The following is a 17,471-nucleotide window of genomic DNA, read 5'->3' as shown; positions in this document are numbered from 1 at the left end:
GACAACAAAATCAAGTCGCTGATGCACTATCCAGGTCACATCAACCGATATACCCTATTCGAAAAGGTTTAATGAAAAGGTTTTTATTTGTCATCTAGATCAGTTCCTGGATCGGGTGGAACATGAAACTATGAAATCACTGCTTTGGCAAAATATGGCATGTCACAATCCCTGGAAGTTGTTAAAGAAAGATAAGTTCCTTTCAAGGGTGCTCGGTTGTATTTACCTTCAACTGCTACTCAAAGGTCTGCCTTACAATTCTGCCATGATTCTTTACCAGCCAGACATAGAGGTGTCAAACCCACCATGAAGAATCTACAACATTATTTTTGGTGGCCTGCTATGTCTACTGCTGTGAAAGACCATATCAGCACCTGTTCAACGTATGCTCAAAACAAATACTCAATTGACAGGCCATTAGGATTGTTACATCAGCCTTTCCATTCCGGATAAACTTTGGAAAACCATCACTACAGATTTTATCGTGGATCTACCCCTTTCACGTGGATACACAACCATCATGGTGACTATCCATCTTTTTACAAGAATAGCTAATTGTTCTCTTTTGGTTTAACTGCATACAGCACTACAAATGGCCCAGGTGGTTCTGGTTGACATATTACATTTGTATGGACTCCCCTCTGTTATAAACTCAGCCAGAGGAAGTCAGTACATCTCTAAATTCTGGACTCATGTGTGTAAGTATTCGGGAATTCACCCGCAAACCAATGGTATTACTGAAAGGGTTAATCAGACACTCGAGCAGTATCTGCAGTGTTTTTCTTCACAGGTACATGATGACTGGGCGGGGCTTTTACCTTTGGCTGAATTTTCATGTAATAACTAAACCCATTCATCCTTATAAAAACATCTCCTTTTTTCTGTTCCTATGGATTTCATCTGAGTATCTTTCCCTCAGCACTCCCAAGCCCTTCACTGGTACCCCTGGCTGACAAATGGGTCTCAGATCTAGTTACCATCCAGAAGACTACTAGACTTCATCTGGAGAAAGCCTTGCAAGATTCCAAGCGTTACGCCGATAAGAAACGGACTGCAGGCCCTTTGTATGCAGTAGGAGACTCCGTTTGGATGTCATCAAGATACTTACAAAAGCATTTATGTTCCAACAAATTGTCATCATGCTTTTTTGGGCCTTTTTTGCTACAGCGGGTCATCAATCCTGTCGCCTATCATTTGCAGCTTCCTCCTTCATGGCACTGGAATCACCCAGTGTTTCACAACTTCTCTTCTCAAAACATATCGTAGTCCTGGTTCTTCTTGTCAGCCGGTTCTTCCTTCGACTGTGTCTGCAGATCAGGAACTCGAATATGAGGTTTCTCGGGTTTGTGACTACCGTTATCGCAGGGGCCCTCTGATGCACTTGGTGGAGTGGAAAGGTTATCCGCCTAGTGAGAGGACGTGGGAGCCACTAGCCAACATTCATGCACCTGCCCTTCTTTGTTGCTTTCATTGTTTGCATCCTGGCAAGCCTGGTGGAGGAGGATTTTGGAGGGGGTATACGGTCAGGCTCCATCACCCCTGGATGTTGTTTTCTGCCTGGCGTCTTGCTCCTTTTAAGTAGCTTGGACCCACCAACATGGTGCTGTTCTGCCGGTTGCCTCTTTAGTGGTTTTGGTCGGCCATTTTTGCTGCTTCTTGTTAGGGAGATTTCTCCCACAAGTGCTTAATTCCCTCTACCTTAGAGCCCTCCAGCTCTTTTGCTACATTTTGGTGCTTTGAACTTTTCATCTTGTGTGCGTTTTACTTTTGTGTTCTTTGGTTATGGAGTTTTAAACAACTCCAATGGCATCATCTTTTTCTGTGTGTCACACAGCACCTTCAGTGCAGTGACACAGGGGTATCTTTTCAGACTCCCCAAAGGTTTAAATACCTTCCCCGAGAATGACTATTGTCTCTCAGGACATGTAAAGTTAAATTGACTTTACTAGTCTCTTTAAATTTACTGAGCCAGGACACCTTAACCTACTATAGAGTGCTGGAGGGGTTGCTTAGCTTCCCCCGAGTCAAAACACTCATGTAACAGTAAAATGTTACCTTTTCCTATTTTAAATGGCTGGTGGCAGTGGTTTAGATCAACTACCGTGATTTTTCGCGACCGCTAACAACGGTAGCCCAAAATCAAGGGTAGCCATGTTTTTCAAGATGGCGTACTGACCTATCTGTTTAAACAGACTCCGGTCAACTATTTTCGCCATTTCTTTTAGGAAAAGTCCTTCTTGTGTTTAACTCTGCGCGCCAAACCAGGTTTGGTCCCTTTGTACGTGCCCGCTGGCAGGCTTCTGTGCTGAAGCCCTCCTCTGGTGCCAGAGTGTCTGGGGTGGACAGGATGTGAGGGAGGTGCCCGAAACTCCCTGTGCTTAGTCTCCTAGGAGACCTGAATGCACTCTGGTGTGATTGGCTGGCTGACTGTCCGGCAAGGAAGCCACCCTGCTATGTGAGTGATAGCCAGGCTGAATGAATGGGGGAAAACTGTTTAAAAGCAGGTCTCTGGGACTTGGAAAGCAGAGTCGACCACTGGAACGAAAGAACCGAAGAGGAGAGGAAGGAAGAGGACTGCTACAACTCCTGGACGACAGGTGAAGCCCTGCTGCAGGTCCGAATTGCCTGAAACTTCGACGACAGAGAAGCCCTTCAAGGTTAACTTCTTCCCTTGAGTTTGGTGGGAACAACCAACACGCAAGCCACCTCGACACCGTCCTATTCTGATCAAATTTTCATCAGAGTGCTGTTGAAAACCGGATAGCTAGAGGGAAAGAAACCAGGGGGACTTTAAGGCACTCACACCTTAAACCGACATCTTGCTACAGCTTTTGGCCTCTTCACTGGGCAGCGCAGGAACCTCCCAACGTCCTCCTTCTTGTCCCCACAACTGAAGCACAGGAACAGCGAGATCTACTCGAACTGCCAGGAACAACTGCCTCAGCTACAGCTTTCTTCATTTAAAAAAGGTACTGAGCAAACGCGGTCTGGAAATCTTATCGGCCATCGAGAAAGTGTGTGAAACTTTCCTCAACTACGAAGGCTTGTCTTCCCTAAACATTCGTCAAACTTTTCACCTAGCCAAATTCTTCTAATCTCTGTTGCAAAGACTTAACCGTTATATACCATAACTGTGCTATCCTTGACAAAAGACTCTGAACTATTGACTTTGGCCCAGGCCTGTTGAGGAGAATTGCTGGTTGTATGTAACTGAAACCTGTTGCCCTGCCTATGAATGTATTTGGGCTGTCTATTCTTATAACCTTGTCTTTTCCTCCCTTTTCTAAGTATCGGAAGTGCCAATTTGCTCCCACTTCATTTTGGAGCTAAACTTGTTCATTTACTTTGCGGTTGGATTTTTGTGGTTTATTAGTGTGTGACATTGAGCTGCTTGTGCTAGTGTAATGTTTTCTAAATCAATGAGTAAATAAATGTATATTCTTTTACCAAGAAACCTTGAGTAAGTGTTTACTTGAATCACTGTATTGGTTGGTCCTGTGTGTAACTTGTTCTACTGCTCACTTAAACTTGAGATAAGTCTGGCTGCCCAGCCATCGCTACCACTTTACTGTGTAGTACAGGCTTGTACCAAAGGTGCAATTGTGCTTACACTTGTAGTCCTAATTGCATGCAGTGATCAGCAATCTGTGGGTTTCCTTCCTTCCTTGTGTGCATTCGTTCAAGTCTTGTTTTTGTCTTCTTGTTTCCTATTCCTGCTCATCCTGTAATTCCCTGTCATTCTGCCTCCTGGTTCCTGCTTGGGTTCCCCGTTTTCGTCCATTGAATTGCCTCCTCCTTTGGACTGTCTTCCTAGAATTTGGTGTCTCGATTCCTTCTACCTCTGGAGGTCACGGAATTCCATCGACTGCTCTTGTGGATACTGCAGGTTTTTCCCCTTCGATAGGATGTTTTTTTCCCTGTAAACCAACTGTCTCTCCCTGGTCATTACATTTGTTGTTACAACAAATAGACGTTGTGGCTTCTGGAGAGACACACCCCTATCTTCGGGATTCCAGGACTCCAAAAAAAACCCTGGCACCGGCTCCTTCTACTAGTTGTAAGACCCAGGTGAGCCAATCTGATCATATACCGGTCAATACCTGACACTTGGGAACAATTATTGAGTGTGTCTTATTGAACTCAGCCGGCCGCCATTTAACTAATGATTGAATACAGCAAACAATAAATAGGTAAGAATTTCATGTGATGGCCATGGAGAATTTAGTTTATGAAGTATATAGTGCTTCAATTCAGTGCCAGGTTAGCACAGCGGTTGGCGTCTTTGCCCGTATTAGATGTATTTATCAAGTGTCCATGTAGTGGGAGCAATGTGAGTTTGGGTCACCTATGATATGATACGATATGGCATTTGTAATGCGCTTATATTTGGGAGCCTGTATTTTCGCAGTAATGATTTCCTTTGATCGGAAATCTAACATTGGTATATGTTTGGATACAGTTTTGTTAAATGTCACATTAAGATATTGCTTCTGTTACCTCGTCTTCCTTTGACAACTGTGCACCATTTTTTCTCTCTCTCTTTAGATATTTTACCAATAGGAGGATTATGTTTTAAGTTGGACTACGAAACTCAAATGTACTGTGTGTATATATGTAATTCATGAATGTAGGATCATAAGGGGTATGTATATATGTAATTGATGAATGTAGGATCAGACGGGGTACGTAGATATATATTTGTTGAATGTAGGATCAGAAGGGATGCAAATACATGCACATTTATTTAGCAATTTGATTTTTTTGTGTGACCTCTATTGTGAATCTTAGTAATCTAATGTACCCAGATAAAGCCCTTTGGGCGAAACATTAGCACGTGCTCTAAGGAGCTGATGTTGGTACGTAACACATTGTGCGTTTTTTTGGGGGATATTTGATTCAGCATTTATCATAAACTTAATAATAAAATAGCGATTATTATATAATCTCCCACTTTACCATTTATAGTCTATATTTGTTTTAGCGGCCTTAAACATGGCTTCATGCTAGCAGCTTTTATTGTTCAATCGGTACGCGGCTGATTTGGGAAGGGAAATAATAAAGGCAGGAAATCTTCCCACCTTCCAGACAAATCGGTTCCAGACAAATACATTGGTTGCCCATGGCGACAAGGTCATTCTTTTTGATCTTATGTAGAGCGATCTCCGGTGTCTTAAGGATATGGTGGAATTTTCAAAGTAACATCATTTGAAAGTATATTGTTAAATGTCTAAAATGATGAGGTTTACTACGAGAACAATAAGGAAACATTTTAATTGGCAACATAGAAATCAATAGGCACTTGTTCAATGTAACTATCTTGGCATTGAAAGTAAGTTAAATCCTGTAATGGCATCACTTAGGGGCTTTGAAAGAAGACATGGAGCATTTTTGTTATCCCCAGATATAATAACTTCTATAAACAAAATGTACCCTATAATTGTATATGACATTGAAGCGAAAAAGGGGACATATAGATAATTGGAAAGACAGTCCAGAATGTATCAGGTGCAAGGAAGGCAGTAACCAGACCACCCCGCGGCATGAATGCATGAATAAGGAATTGTAAACATAGGAAAGAGGTACCAAAGCCTTCTGGTAAAGCTTGCTGGAGGAAGGAGTGGGTTTCTGTGGATCTAACAGGGACACGTGGAAAGGATGGGTGTCAGAATAGTAAAACTAAGATCCAAAACCAATCCAGTGTCGAGTTGGGCCCAGGCTGAAATGCTGAAAAGGGCCACTAACATGAGTGACCAGCTGTGCGTAAATGGGTAAGACCTACGCAGTGTGATGTGAAGTACAGAACAAATGGAGCTTGCTGGCGAGAGCCACCAGGGAAGATGTAGACATAAGGATAGAAGGGGAGGTGGAATGGGGAGGAAGAGGAAATCCATTAAAGTAGAGAGAAGCACACGCCTAAGGGAGGGAAGAGGGAACATTGAGAAACTATTCCAAATGGGCCAAATGATGAGGCAGTAATTGTGAAACCTATCAGTTGCACAGGAGAATCTCAAGTATTTTGGAAGGTGACCCCTCAGAAGACACCAAAATACTGAGATGGTTGAAGCATCAAAAGGGTTCCAACAAAACAAGTCCATACAGCAGAGCGCGGATGTCTATGAATAGAATAACTGGATGAGCCTTACAGACCCAATACTGACAGGAGATCAGTGGCACACAGGGCTGCAGTCAACAAAGCAAGAAAATCTCCTATTACCTGACCATCCCCCGATGGGTCCCACATAGTGCAGAAAATATGTAGGGAGGGGGAATCCATGCAAGGGCAAATAAAGGCATAAGGCGGGGAAGCAATAGGTAAAAAGCCCCCACCCTTGAGAGCAAAGAACCCACACTTGTCAAGCACCCCGCCAGCCACATCTACATGAGACAATGGAGAAACAACCCATCCTCACTCTACAGAGACTTCTGCAGAAGCATGAAACCCACAACCACTCAACCCCCAGCCCACCCAAGAACCTCTTCAATTCAGTATCCCAACCCCTCTGGAAACTCCTGCAATCCACTTCCCATCTCCCGAACTAAACCCTGCAAAGGTCCCTCACTAACCCTCCAGGGAGTTCCTCCAAGGTATGTCCACAGGAGAGGACTTCTGACATGCCTCCACTCTTAACCTCCCAACACCTAGGAAGGTTATACAACACAAAGGCCTACTTAGTGCAGCCACCTGTCAACTCAAAAATGGGCTTCCCCCTAAAGCCCCAACGTGACCCAAGAATAAACTCAAGGGGATCCATGATCCCGCCCCAATCGAATCCATGAAAATGTGCAGTGACTGAGCACAAGAACATCCCTCATGCAAGTCACCTTGAAGAATGAGGACACTCCCGTCAATCTTTCAAACACGGCCCACCATTCACCTCTGCTGAACAGATCGCTTCTGCCACTGAAGCGTTTAAGAGGAGGGAGAGCAGAGCCAAGGTGGGGACTCTCCATCCCTGCTACTCCCCCCACCAGCTCTCATTTCCATTTAAAAGATGGGGGCAGAGGCTAATCCACAGAATTCCCCATCCCTCCCATCCATTCTCACTTGTCCACTCTCTGGGTAAAGATGAGACTCACGGCTGTCAGCAGAACACTTCCTAGTCTTCATTGAGGCCTAGAAGTGGCTGCAGCGATCACAAGAGTTTGCCTCAACCTCTCCGAAAGAGCGGGGTAAGGAAATCTGAATGTAATGTTTTGAAAAAAGAAAAGTGTATAAGTGCAGGGAAAGGGGTAAGAGGAGGGCAAAGACAGAGGAGAGAAGAGGAAACACTCACTATACTGAACCGTGAGGGCAAAACTGCTCCCTGTGCTACTGCTCTGATGGCCATCTTGCTTCAAGCCATACATAATATATATTAGGGCACTGCTTCAAAGCACTGGATGTCAACAGATTTGCTGAGGGATAGACAGGTTCCTGGGAGTTTGCCAACATGTCAAAGTGACTTGTTCAGGCTAATCTAAGGATGATTTCAAGTGCTCCACGGTCCATCACTGGATTTCTTTGGGGTATTTATAGGGAAGAAAAGCAATAGCACATAGAAGTCTGTGGGCTGTGGCTCGGGGGAGGGGTGAATGCTCTTTCTTACCTATAAGAACCCCGGCTCATGGTAGATGGAAACTATGCACAGTGAAGGGTTAATGCGCTGCTGTAAGAGTGATGCTTCATCTTTGCACATGTGTTCCCATATTTAGAACAGTAGAAGGACAAGGTGGGAACTTTCAATGCATGGAACTTCAACAGTACAAAATTCAGAAGGGCTGCTCTAGGATGAAGCAGATCAGCTCACAGAAGGAGGATGCCATGATAAGGGCTGCTCATTGATGAAGAGGACCAGACCACAGACGGATGATGCCATGATATGCAGAAGGGCTCCTCCATGATGAAGAGGACCAGTTCACAGAAGGATGATGCCACCATATGCAGAAGGGCTGCACCATGATAAAGAGGACCAGCTCACAGAAGGACGATGCCACCATATGCAGAAGGGCTCCTCCATGATGAAGAGGACCAGCTCACAGAAGGACGATGCCACCATATGCAGAAGGGCTGTTCCATGATGAAGAGAACCAGCTCACAGAAGGATGATGCCTCCATATACAGAGGTGCTGCTCCATGATGAAGAGGACCAGCTCACAGTAGGATGATGCCACCATATGCAGAAGGACTGCTCCAAGATAAAGAAGGACAATGCACAGAAGTACAGTGCCACCATATGCAGATGGGCTGCTCCATGAAGAAGAACAATGCACAGAAGGACGATGCCATGATATGCAGAAGGGCAGCTCCATGATGAAGAGGACGAGTGCAGAGAAGGAGGATGCCACCATATGCAGAAGGATGATGCCACCATATGCAGAAGGGCTGCTCCAGGATGAAGAACAATGCACAGAAGGACGATGCCATGATATGCAAAGGGGCGCTCCATGATGAAGAGGACCAGCTCACAGAAGGATAGCACCATGATGCAGAAGGGTTGCTCCATGATGAAGAGGACCAGCTCATAGAAGGACGATGCCACCATATGCAGAAGGATGATGCCACAATATGCAGAAGGGGCGCTCCATGATGAAGAGGACCAGCGCACAGAAGGACGATGCCACAGAAAGGGACTGCATCATGAATCAGTGTCTTCATGATGGTAATGTGCAGGGAGCTCTACACAGAACGGATCCTGTGCCCTTCCAGGACAACACAAATGCCCAATACAATAGACAGATGTCTGCCATTTTGCTATGTTTGCACCCGATAGTCATTCCTCCAAGCACTTCCAGAGTAGCAGCTTGCCTGTGCAGTACACAGCCTTTCAACTATGTGCTCCATCTGTGTTCTGCTCTATGTGCTAAGCCCCAATGTTCCACTCTTCCGTCACTTCTCTGATCGCAATGATACTCATGTCACAGGCCACTCTATGCCACAGAGGCAGGCAGCACCCAGGATTAAACCAAGGTAGAAGGATGGCCCACATTACACTTTTGTAAGAGGGGGTTTTCCATTGCCTCTGCAGCATTGAGTTCCTGCGTGCAGACACCACTTTATTGCTCATACCCGGTGACAAAACGCACATGACTGCGTGTGTCATGAACTAGGACTTTGACACAATGCCTCTCCTTCATCAAACCAAAGAGAACCCCCTACAATCAATTTTAGTGTACATAAAACTATACATACACACCCAACTAAACACTTATTAACTAACCACTTATCATTAACCAGTTATCGTAACATCTCGACCCACCCATGAACTGGCCAATTACAGAACACAAATCCATACATTAGATAGTCTTCAAGTCTCTCATATGAAATCGTGCACCTTCCCTAGTCAGGGGGATTCCACGAGGTGTCTGTATGGATGCATCCTGAACTTGATCGGGCCTCCAAACTAAATGGCAGTCTCATGACTTGAATCACTATCTTCAGGTCAGTAACATTCTCAGGATTCAGAGTCTGAGACACCTTCTGTTTGTGGATAAACCTTTTTCTCAACAGTGCATCCTGGATGCTAATTTTCTTAAAAAACATGGAGTCACCTTGAGCCTGTGCTATTCTAAATACTTTGTTTAATGTGCACATGAAGTGTGATGCAACGGTGGAAAATTCCCAACAGATATCTTTGAAGCTCTCTCCTTTGAAATGGAGATCTGTTGTCACTCTAAGTAGGCCATGTGTGGCAAACACATTCTCTTGGCTTGGAATCAGATCTGGGGATGCTGTATATCCAGTGAACTTGACCTCGGTGTATCTGGACCACTCAACTACTACGACGAAACGTTGGTCTTCATGGGTGGTACTAAAGTCTATGCTCAGGTGGGACCATAGCTTCTCACTCCTGGTGGGTCATTGTATGGTGGTGGCCTGAGGGTAGGTTCCTCCATTGGCATCACCCACACTTATGTATGAACTCATCAACTTGACCCTCAAGCTTCAGAACCTACACCTTTTGCTTTATCATTGCTTTTGTCTGACCCTTGATGGCCACAATGGGCTAATACTAATATCCTGGGCACCAGCAAAGTGGGAACAATGATTTTTACATCCCAAAGCAGCAGCCCTTCTTGGGGTATTGATAATTCACGTCAGATCCTCCAGTCCTTGTAGAACGCTGCTCAAGGATGGCCTACTTTCAACTCTATCTCCTTAGAGGCATTCTCCTTTTCCTCACCTTCCCCCAGAAGCTTGACGTCTCTAGAGCTCTGGTCCTCTAAGCTGGACTGCTGCAACAGCCTCTTCCTTAACATGCTACCCACAACTTTCATGCAGGATGGCTCTGTTACCCACCACCTTCATGCGGGATGGCTCTGCTACCCACAGCTTTCATGCAGGATGGTTCTGCTACCCACTGCCTTCATGCAGAATGGCTCCCCTACCCACCGCCTTCATGCAGAATGGCTCCCCTACCCATTGCAATCATGCAGATGGCTCCGCTACCCACCACGTTCATGCAGAATGGCTCCTCCGCTACCCACCACGTTCATGCAGGATGGCTGCCTCTCACTCTGCGAGATATTTGCGATGTTAGGTACAACCCCGCTGCTGGTGACAGGCACACAATCAGAGAACAAGCACTGTCTTGGAGGATTGCGGATGTTTTTGTAAGGTTAAAGAGAATATGATAGCAGCAACAGCAGCACTGCCATAGGAGGGGAGCGGCCTCGTATTTGTGGACATACTTGGTCATCGTGTTTGCCCTGCAGGAAAGCCGGCATCACACTGGGAATCATTGTCCGTATGGAGGATTTGAGGGGGGCGCAGATTGGCTCTGCTCGCTTGGGAAGTGCAGGGGTTCTAACAGACCTTGTAAGTCACCAGAGCACCAGGCTGTTGGCTCTGAAAATGTGCATGTATTTTCCCTTTTTTCTTAATTAATAGTGTTTTTGCAGACTGCAATAAATGTGCCGGTTTCGCAGCACTAGCAACCAGTGGCCCACATGGAAAATTAAGCATTGCCTTGGAGCTCACAGAAGAAGCAGATCATTGGTTTTAATCTCCCATGCCCAGAAGTAAGGACATTTTGAAAGACAAAATGGTGTGTATTTGTTTTAAAAGGTGATACAAAAAAATTATTAAATTATGTCATTGTGCTGCCATTACTACATTTAAAAAAGAAGCAGTTCAAAATATTAATGTATGCTCAATTCTAGTAAATAGTGCAGCCATAACACGAATGTTACGCTTACGTTACGGTGCATTATTAAAACCTAGAATAACCATATCTATTATTTTCTGATATTAGATGCATGAAACATATTCTGATTATCGTTCTTTGTTATAATATATAGACAATTTCTCTTTCTAAATCCATCGTAAATATATCTGCTTTCATGGATTGCAGTGAATTATGTATATATTTGGTTCTATGTGAGTTTAACTAAAACATTTCAGAGAGGGATGTTTTACCAAAAATGAAAACACTGAAAAAACACCAAATTATTTCATTTGTTCTATTTAGGGGCCTCCAAGCCGCCCGTTACACTATGATTTTAAGCCCAACCCAGCACCCTCCCCAACCATTTCACCTTTTACCCCACATATTAAAAAAAAAAGCTGTGTTTTTTGTTATTATCGTTTCGGTAAAACATTCCTCTCTGTAAATGATTTCGTCAAAATCACTGGAAACCATATATTTTTTCATTTTTCTTTTTGTAATCTTTGCAAGGTTTGATGCAAACCAAAAAACAAAAAGGATTCTGATATGAGAATGTCACTCTAAGATGCACAGTCCTGTACACTCCCATTGTACTGTAAATACTTCTTAGAATGGGTAATGGGACAAATAGCACTAATGGGGGCTCCTCGCTGCTTCACATAAAAATAAAGAGCATTTCGAAAACATATCAATGACTACAGAGCTTTATCTTTGACAAGTATCTCTGTTATATAAGGGTTTTATGCTTGAACCACTAAGTACATACCGCACAATGGACTTGGCGAACATTTATTTATTTATTTATTTATTTGAATTTGTAAAGCGCACAAACAGCCCGCAGACATCGAGGCGCTGGAACAGTGGTTAAGCGTGCTTACTTTAGGGTTACATTGAAGCTGCCCTAGAAAAATACTTGAAAACAATTAGGTGGTTACAGGTTATTTAAATTTTCACAACGCTCATCCATACATTTAGGTGTCTGTAGCCCTGAGCCATATCCTCTCATTCAGACAGCCTCAGAGTTTGGTTTTGATGATAACTGGCTGTGGCATCTGCTACTCTGTTGGGGCAGCCATCCTTCTCCTCATGTTTTTTCTCCCATATGGAGAGGGCCTCGCTATGTTTGGGAGACCCACCGAATTTTAAAAGAGGAAAGGCCAGGGACATGGAAAGGCACCTGGACATGCACAGAAATCCTCAGAAAATGTTACACTTAAAATGATAGAGAATGCACAAACAGTGAATGTGTTACAATGCATCTGGACAATTGAGACTTACATTTGGATTGTATTGGGAACTAGCAGAAGTACCCATTCTCTGAACGGGTTCTGTAGACTGACATGATAACACTGATCCTGTAGGTCGCTGTTCCGATTCGCTTATCGCTTGATGTGCTTTTGCAACCTGAAGTAAAGTGCACACAGAATGGGCACATGTGGCTGGCTGACATACCCCAGAGCAGATGTTGGGGGTAGGCGGGAGTTGGTGTTCTGCTGCATACTGGAACCTTCTGTGCTCTCTCCCCACCTGTCGCCCTCACCCTGGCGTGGTGCAGTTTGATGTGGGGCATTGAAGTGCAAATATCTTGGAAACCGTGCATCCTAGGGCCTTGACTGCGAGTTTTGTTACTCCTGACGGGACCTGTCCTTCTACGACCACATTGAGGTTTTGCCAATTTCTGGCAACTGTCTCATGTGTGAAGGTGCTGAAATCTGGGGAAAAGGAGCGGGGTGGCCAAATTTCATGTAGCTAGTAATGTCCGCAAGGTACTAACAGGTAACTATGCACATTGTGGTTGGTGCACATCAGTGAAACGGTAGGAAATTGTATAAGAAACTATGCTTCGCCAAGCCACAAACCCATGATATCCTGTGATTTTACCCCAAAAATGTTTTTCGATGGATTGTTTTTAAAAAAAATCCATCAAAAAACATAGAATTTATTTTTAAAATATATAGGGGGTAAGGGATTAAAATGGGTGGGGCGGGAGTTGGTGTGGGGTAAAAGCATAGGGAAACTATTTTTTGGGGGGACCCCCCTCAAATAAAATGGTTTTTAAAAAGGGTAATCCTCGATGGATTTTTTCGGTAAGAAATCCCTCCGAATAAAATGTTTTTGGGTAAAATTGCATAGAACCCAAACCCACAATCAAAAATGTGACGTGCGGAGATACAGGTAACTATACACAATGTGACATGATGAGATCCAGGGAACATGGTGGGGTGTCCAAATGTCATGTAGCCAGTCATGTCCGGACGGTCCAAATAGGTAACTATGCAAAATGTGACGTGCTGAGATCCAGGGAACATGGCGGGGTGTCCAAATGTCATGTAGCCAGCTATGTCCGGAGGGTCCTAAAAGGTAACTGCAAAATGTGACGTGCTGAGATCCAGGGAACATTGTGGGATGTCCAAATGTCATGTAGCAAGTACTGTCCGGAGGGTACTAACAGGTAACTCTGCAAAATGTGACGTGGTGTGACCCAGGGAACATGGCGGGGTGTCCAAATGTGATGTAGCCAGTAATGTCCGGAGGGTCCTAAAAAGTAACTGCAAAATGTGACGTGCTGAGACCCAGGGAACATTGTGGGGTGTCCAAATGTCATGTAGCAAGTACTGTCCGGAGGGTCCTAACAGGTAACTCTGCAAAATGTGACGTGCTGTGACCCAGGGAACATGGCGGGGTGTCCAAATGTCATGTAGCCAGTAATGTCCGGGGGGTCCTAAAAGGTAACTGCAAAATGTGACGTGCTGAGACTCAGGGAACATTGTGGGGTGTCCAAATGTCATGTAGCAAGTACTGTCCGGAGGGTCCTAACAGGTAACTATGCACAATGTGACGTGCTGAGATCCAGGGAACATGGTGGGGTGTCCAAATGTCATGGAGCCAGTAATGTCCAGAGGGTTCTAACAAGTAACTATGCAAAATGTGACGTGCCGAGATCCAGGGAACACGGTGTGGTGTCCAAATGTCATGCAGCCAGCAATGTCCGCAGGATCCTAACAGGCATCTATGCACAATGTGGCATGCTGAGATTCAGGGAACATGGTGGGGTGTGCACATGTCGTGTAGCCAGTCATGTCCGGAGGGTCCAAACAGGTAACTATGCAAAATGTGACGTGCTGAGATCCAGGGAACATGGTGGGGTGTCCAAATGTCATGTAGCCAGTAATGTCCGGAGGGTCCTAAAAGGTAACTGCAAAATGTGACGTGCTGTGACCCAGGGAACATGGCGGGGTGTCCAAATGTCATGTAGCCAGCAATGTCCGAAGGGTCCTAAAAGGTAACTGCAAAATGTGACGTGCTGTGACCCAGGGAACACGGTGTGGTGTCCAAATGTCATGCAGCCAGCAATGTCCGCAGGATCCTAACAGGCATCTATGCACAATGTGGCATGCTGAGATTCAGGGAACATGGTGGGGTGTGCACATGTCGTGTAGCCAGTCATGTCCGGAGGGTCCAAACAGGTAACTATGCAAAATGTGACGTGCTGAGATCCAGGGAACATGGTGGGGTGTCCAAATGTCATGTAGCCAGTAATGTCCGGAGGGTCCTAACAGGTAACTCTGCAAAATGTGACGTGCTGTGACCCAGGGAACATGGCGGGGTGTCGAAATGTCATGTAGCCAGCAATGTCCGAAGGGTCCTAAAAGGTAACTGCAAAATGTGACGTGCCGAGACCCAGGGAACATTGTGGGGTGTCCAAATGTCATGTAGCAAGTACTGTCCGGAGGGTCCTAACAGGTAACTCTGCAAAATGTGACGTGCTATGACCCAGGGAACATGGCGGGGTGTCCAAATGTCATGTAGCCAGTAATGTCCGGGGGGTCCTAAAAGGTAACTGCAAAATGTGACGTGCTGTGACCCAGGGAACATTGTGGGGTGTCCAAATGTCATGTAGCAAGTACTGTCCGGAGGGTCCTAACAGGTAACTATGCAAAATGTGACGTGCTGAAATCCAGGGAACATGGTGGGGTGTCCAAATGTCATGGAGCCAGTAATGTCCAGAGGGTTCTAACAAGTAACTATGCAAAATGTGACGTGCTGTGACCCAGGGAACATGGCAGGGTGTCCAAATGTCATGTAGCCAGTAATGTCCGGAGGGTCCTAAAAAGGTAACTATGCAAAATGTGACGTGCTGAGATCCAGAGAACATGGTGGGGTGTCCATATGTCATGTAGCCAGTAATGTCCGGAGGGTCGTAACAGGTAACTATGCAAAATGTGACGTGCTGAGATCCAGGGAACATGGTGGGGTGTCCATATGTCATGTAGCCAGTAATGTCTGGAGGGTCGTAACAGGTAACTATGCACAATGTAACTTGAAAAGAACGATGGAAACATTGGTGTGAGAGAAAAAAAGGGGGAAGTGGGAGAAGAATGGGAGGGATGAGGAGACAAAAAGAGAAATCGGAGACAATTATTATCAAGTAAATGATGAAAAGTATGCTACGTTGATATCTGACATCTGGTACCATTTGGTTTGTACTTGTTTATCATGAGACTCATGGAAAGACTTAACAATTAAGTGCACCTTGTTTATAAATAAATAATAATTTAACTAAACAACATGACCTGATATATTCCAGGTGACAACTAGGTCTGATTGAAATACTGTGATACTTATGGTGCTGTTGTAAGAGAGTGATTAGAAACAGTAAAGGCTGCCCACTAAAATAACATGAAGACTGCCAACTGCAATAGCAAAACTGCCTTGTTCTTTTAAGTGATTATGAAAAGCAATAGAGGGTTAGGTGCGGCCATCCAAAACAGCGCTGAGATTTCATTAGAGTGGCTCTTAGGGCGAAATGTGAAACAATTAAACATGATAACAAAATAAGTGGCCTCTGTTTGAGTACGAGAGAAGTGGGGTCACATACTTGTGAGCACCACTGGTGTTTACCTTGTTATGCTGCGGTCCCATTGACATGTGATAGTGTTAAACGTAAACGTTTGTCTTCACCAATATATCTGCTTACTGAAGTGTGCTTGCTTAAATCTGCCATGTGGAGGGAAGAGAGGAGATATCTATAGATGCAGCTATAAACTGATTGAACTTATATAGTTACCAAACCAATTATTAGCTTGATTGTAGGTAAAGTCCAAAGCAATGATATGAGTTATAAACAGCCTCCTTGTCAATGTAGTGTACTGCGCTAGCTGTGAAGCCAAGCGAGCATCAAAGTGAGTAAGATATCCATAATGAATCATGACATTATTGCTATTGAGAGGGAGTGTTTTCCTCCTGACTGCCTGCACCTTAAACGCTCCGTTCACCCCGTTAGCAGCACTGCGAGCGCTGATCTTGCTGCATACTCTGCTTCCTCGAGGGGCAGAGGCCAACGCTGACACGTGATGGTTCACGTGACTTCTTTTCAAGCATAAATTGCCGGCACAACCGCCCGCAAGGTGTCTTTATTGCTATTGAGAGGGAGTGTTTTCCTCCCGACTGCCTGCACCTTAAACGCTCCAAAGGGCCTCAGGAGTCAGTCAGTTATGGAGGCTTCTCTGGACTACATGCAATTTGCCATGGAGGTCCTTTCACCTGATCCCAAAGAAGTTATCCTTCCCTTGAATTCTTGTCCTACCTCTCTTGGTAAGCCCCCTTATACACAAGTGTTTGATTCTTTGGAATCTACTGTTTTGAAAAGCACGGTCCATGCTCAAATCCACTCTCAAGATAGGAGTGAGCTACTCAACATCATGGGCATTACTCCACGTACTCTAGACGACAATAGCTGCATCTTCAATGGAAAACAAGATATTTCCATTGATGCTCAGGAAGAACGTCTAGCAGCTACTATAGCCTTGAACTTGGATGATGGTGGCAGTTCATTAAGGACAAGGCCCTGTTCCGATTATTCAAACAATAATATGGTGAATACTATCCATCTGACTCCCATTTCGTCACAATCAAAACTGCTTCTGTCTGGCTCCATGGTGGATGGTTCTGGTCTGGTTATAGGTCAAAGGTTCGAATCAAAAGGTTCGAAATACAATAGGTTCGAATCAAAAGGACCGAAAACAAAATATTCAAAATGTTTTATTTAATTTTTCCCAATGGCTGTAGACAGGCCCCTTCCACAGGCCACCGGTTCGAATCAAAAGGTTCGAAATACAATAGGTTCGAATCAAAAGGACCGAAAACAAAATGTTCAAAATGTTTTATTTAATTTTTCCCAATGGCTGTAGACAGGCCCCTTCCACAGGCCACCTTTAGGGATGGTGCTCTTTCCTCTCTTTGCAACGCCTACCGAGGGACTGCTCCGTTTCATCTTCAGCGTCCTCTTCGCACAGGTCCTCCCCCTAAAACAACATTAGAAACATT

The 17,471-nt window shown here is 44.7% G+C and overlaps 1 long non-coding RNA gene across 2 annotated transcripts in view; it reads right to left on the bottom strand.

Moving 5' to 3' along the window:
* Positions 1-17,173: 17,173 nt before the first annotated feature.
* LOC138489406 (uncharacterized) overlaps positions 17,174-17,471 on the bottom strand; it is a 121,074-nt gene continuing 120,776 nt past the window's right edge. For both annotated transcript variants that reach the window (XR_011274793.1, XR_011274792.1), the window contains one exon: positions 17,174-17,449. This is a non-coding gene — a long non-coding RNA (uncharacterized lncRNA). The remainder of the gene's footprint in view (positions 17,450-17,471) is intronic.

Source organism: Ambystoma mexicanum, chromosome 9, assembly GCF_040938575.1.
Source record: "Ambystoma mexicanum isolate Mex_15411 chromosome 9, UKY_AmexF1_1, whole genome shotgun sequence".
In the NCBI taxonomy this organism is placed as follows: Eukaryota; Metazoa; Chordata; class Amphibia; order Caudata; family Ambystomatidae; genus Ambystoma; species Ambystoma mexicanum.
This window is presented reverse-complemented; position numbering and strand designations above follow the sequence as displayed.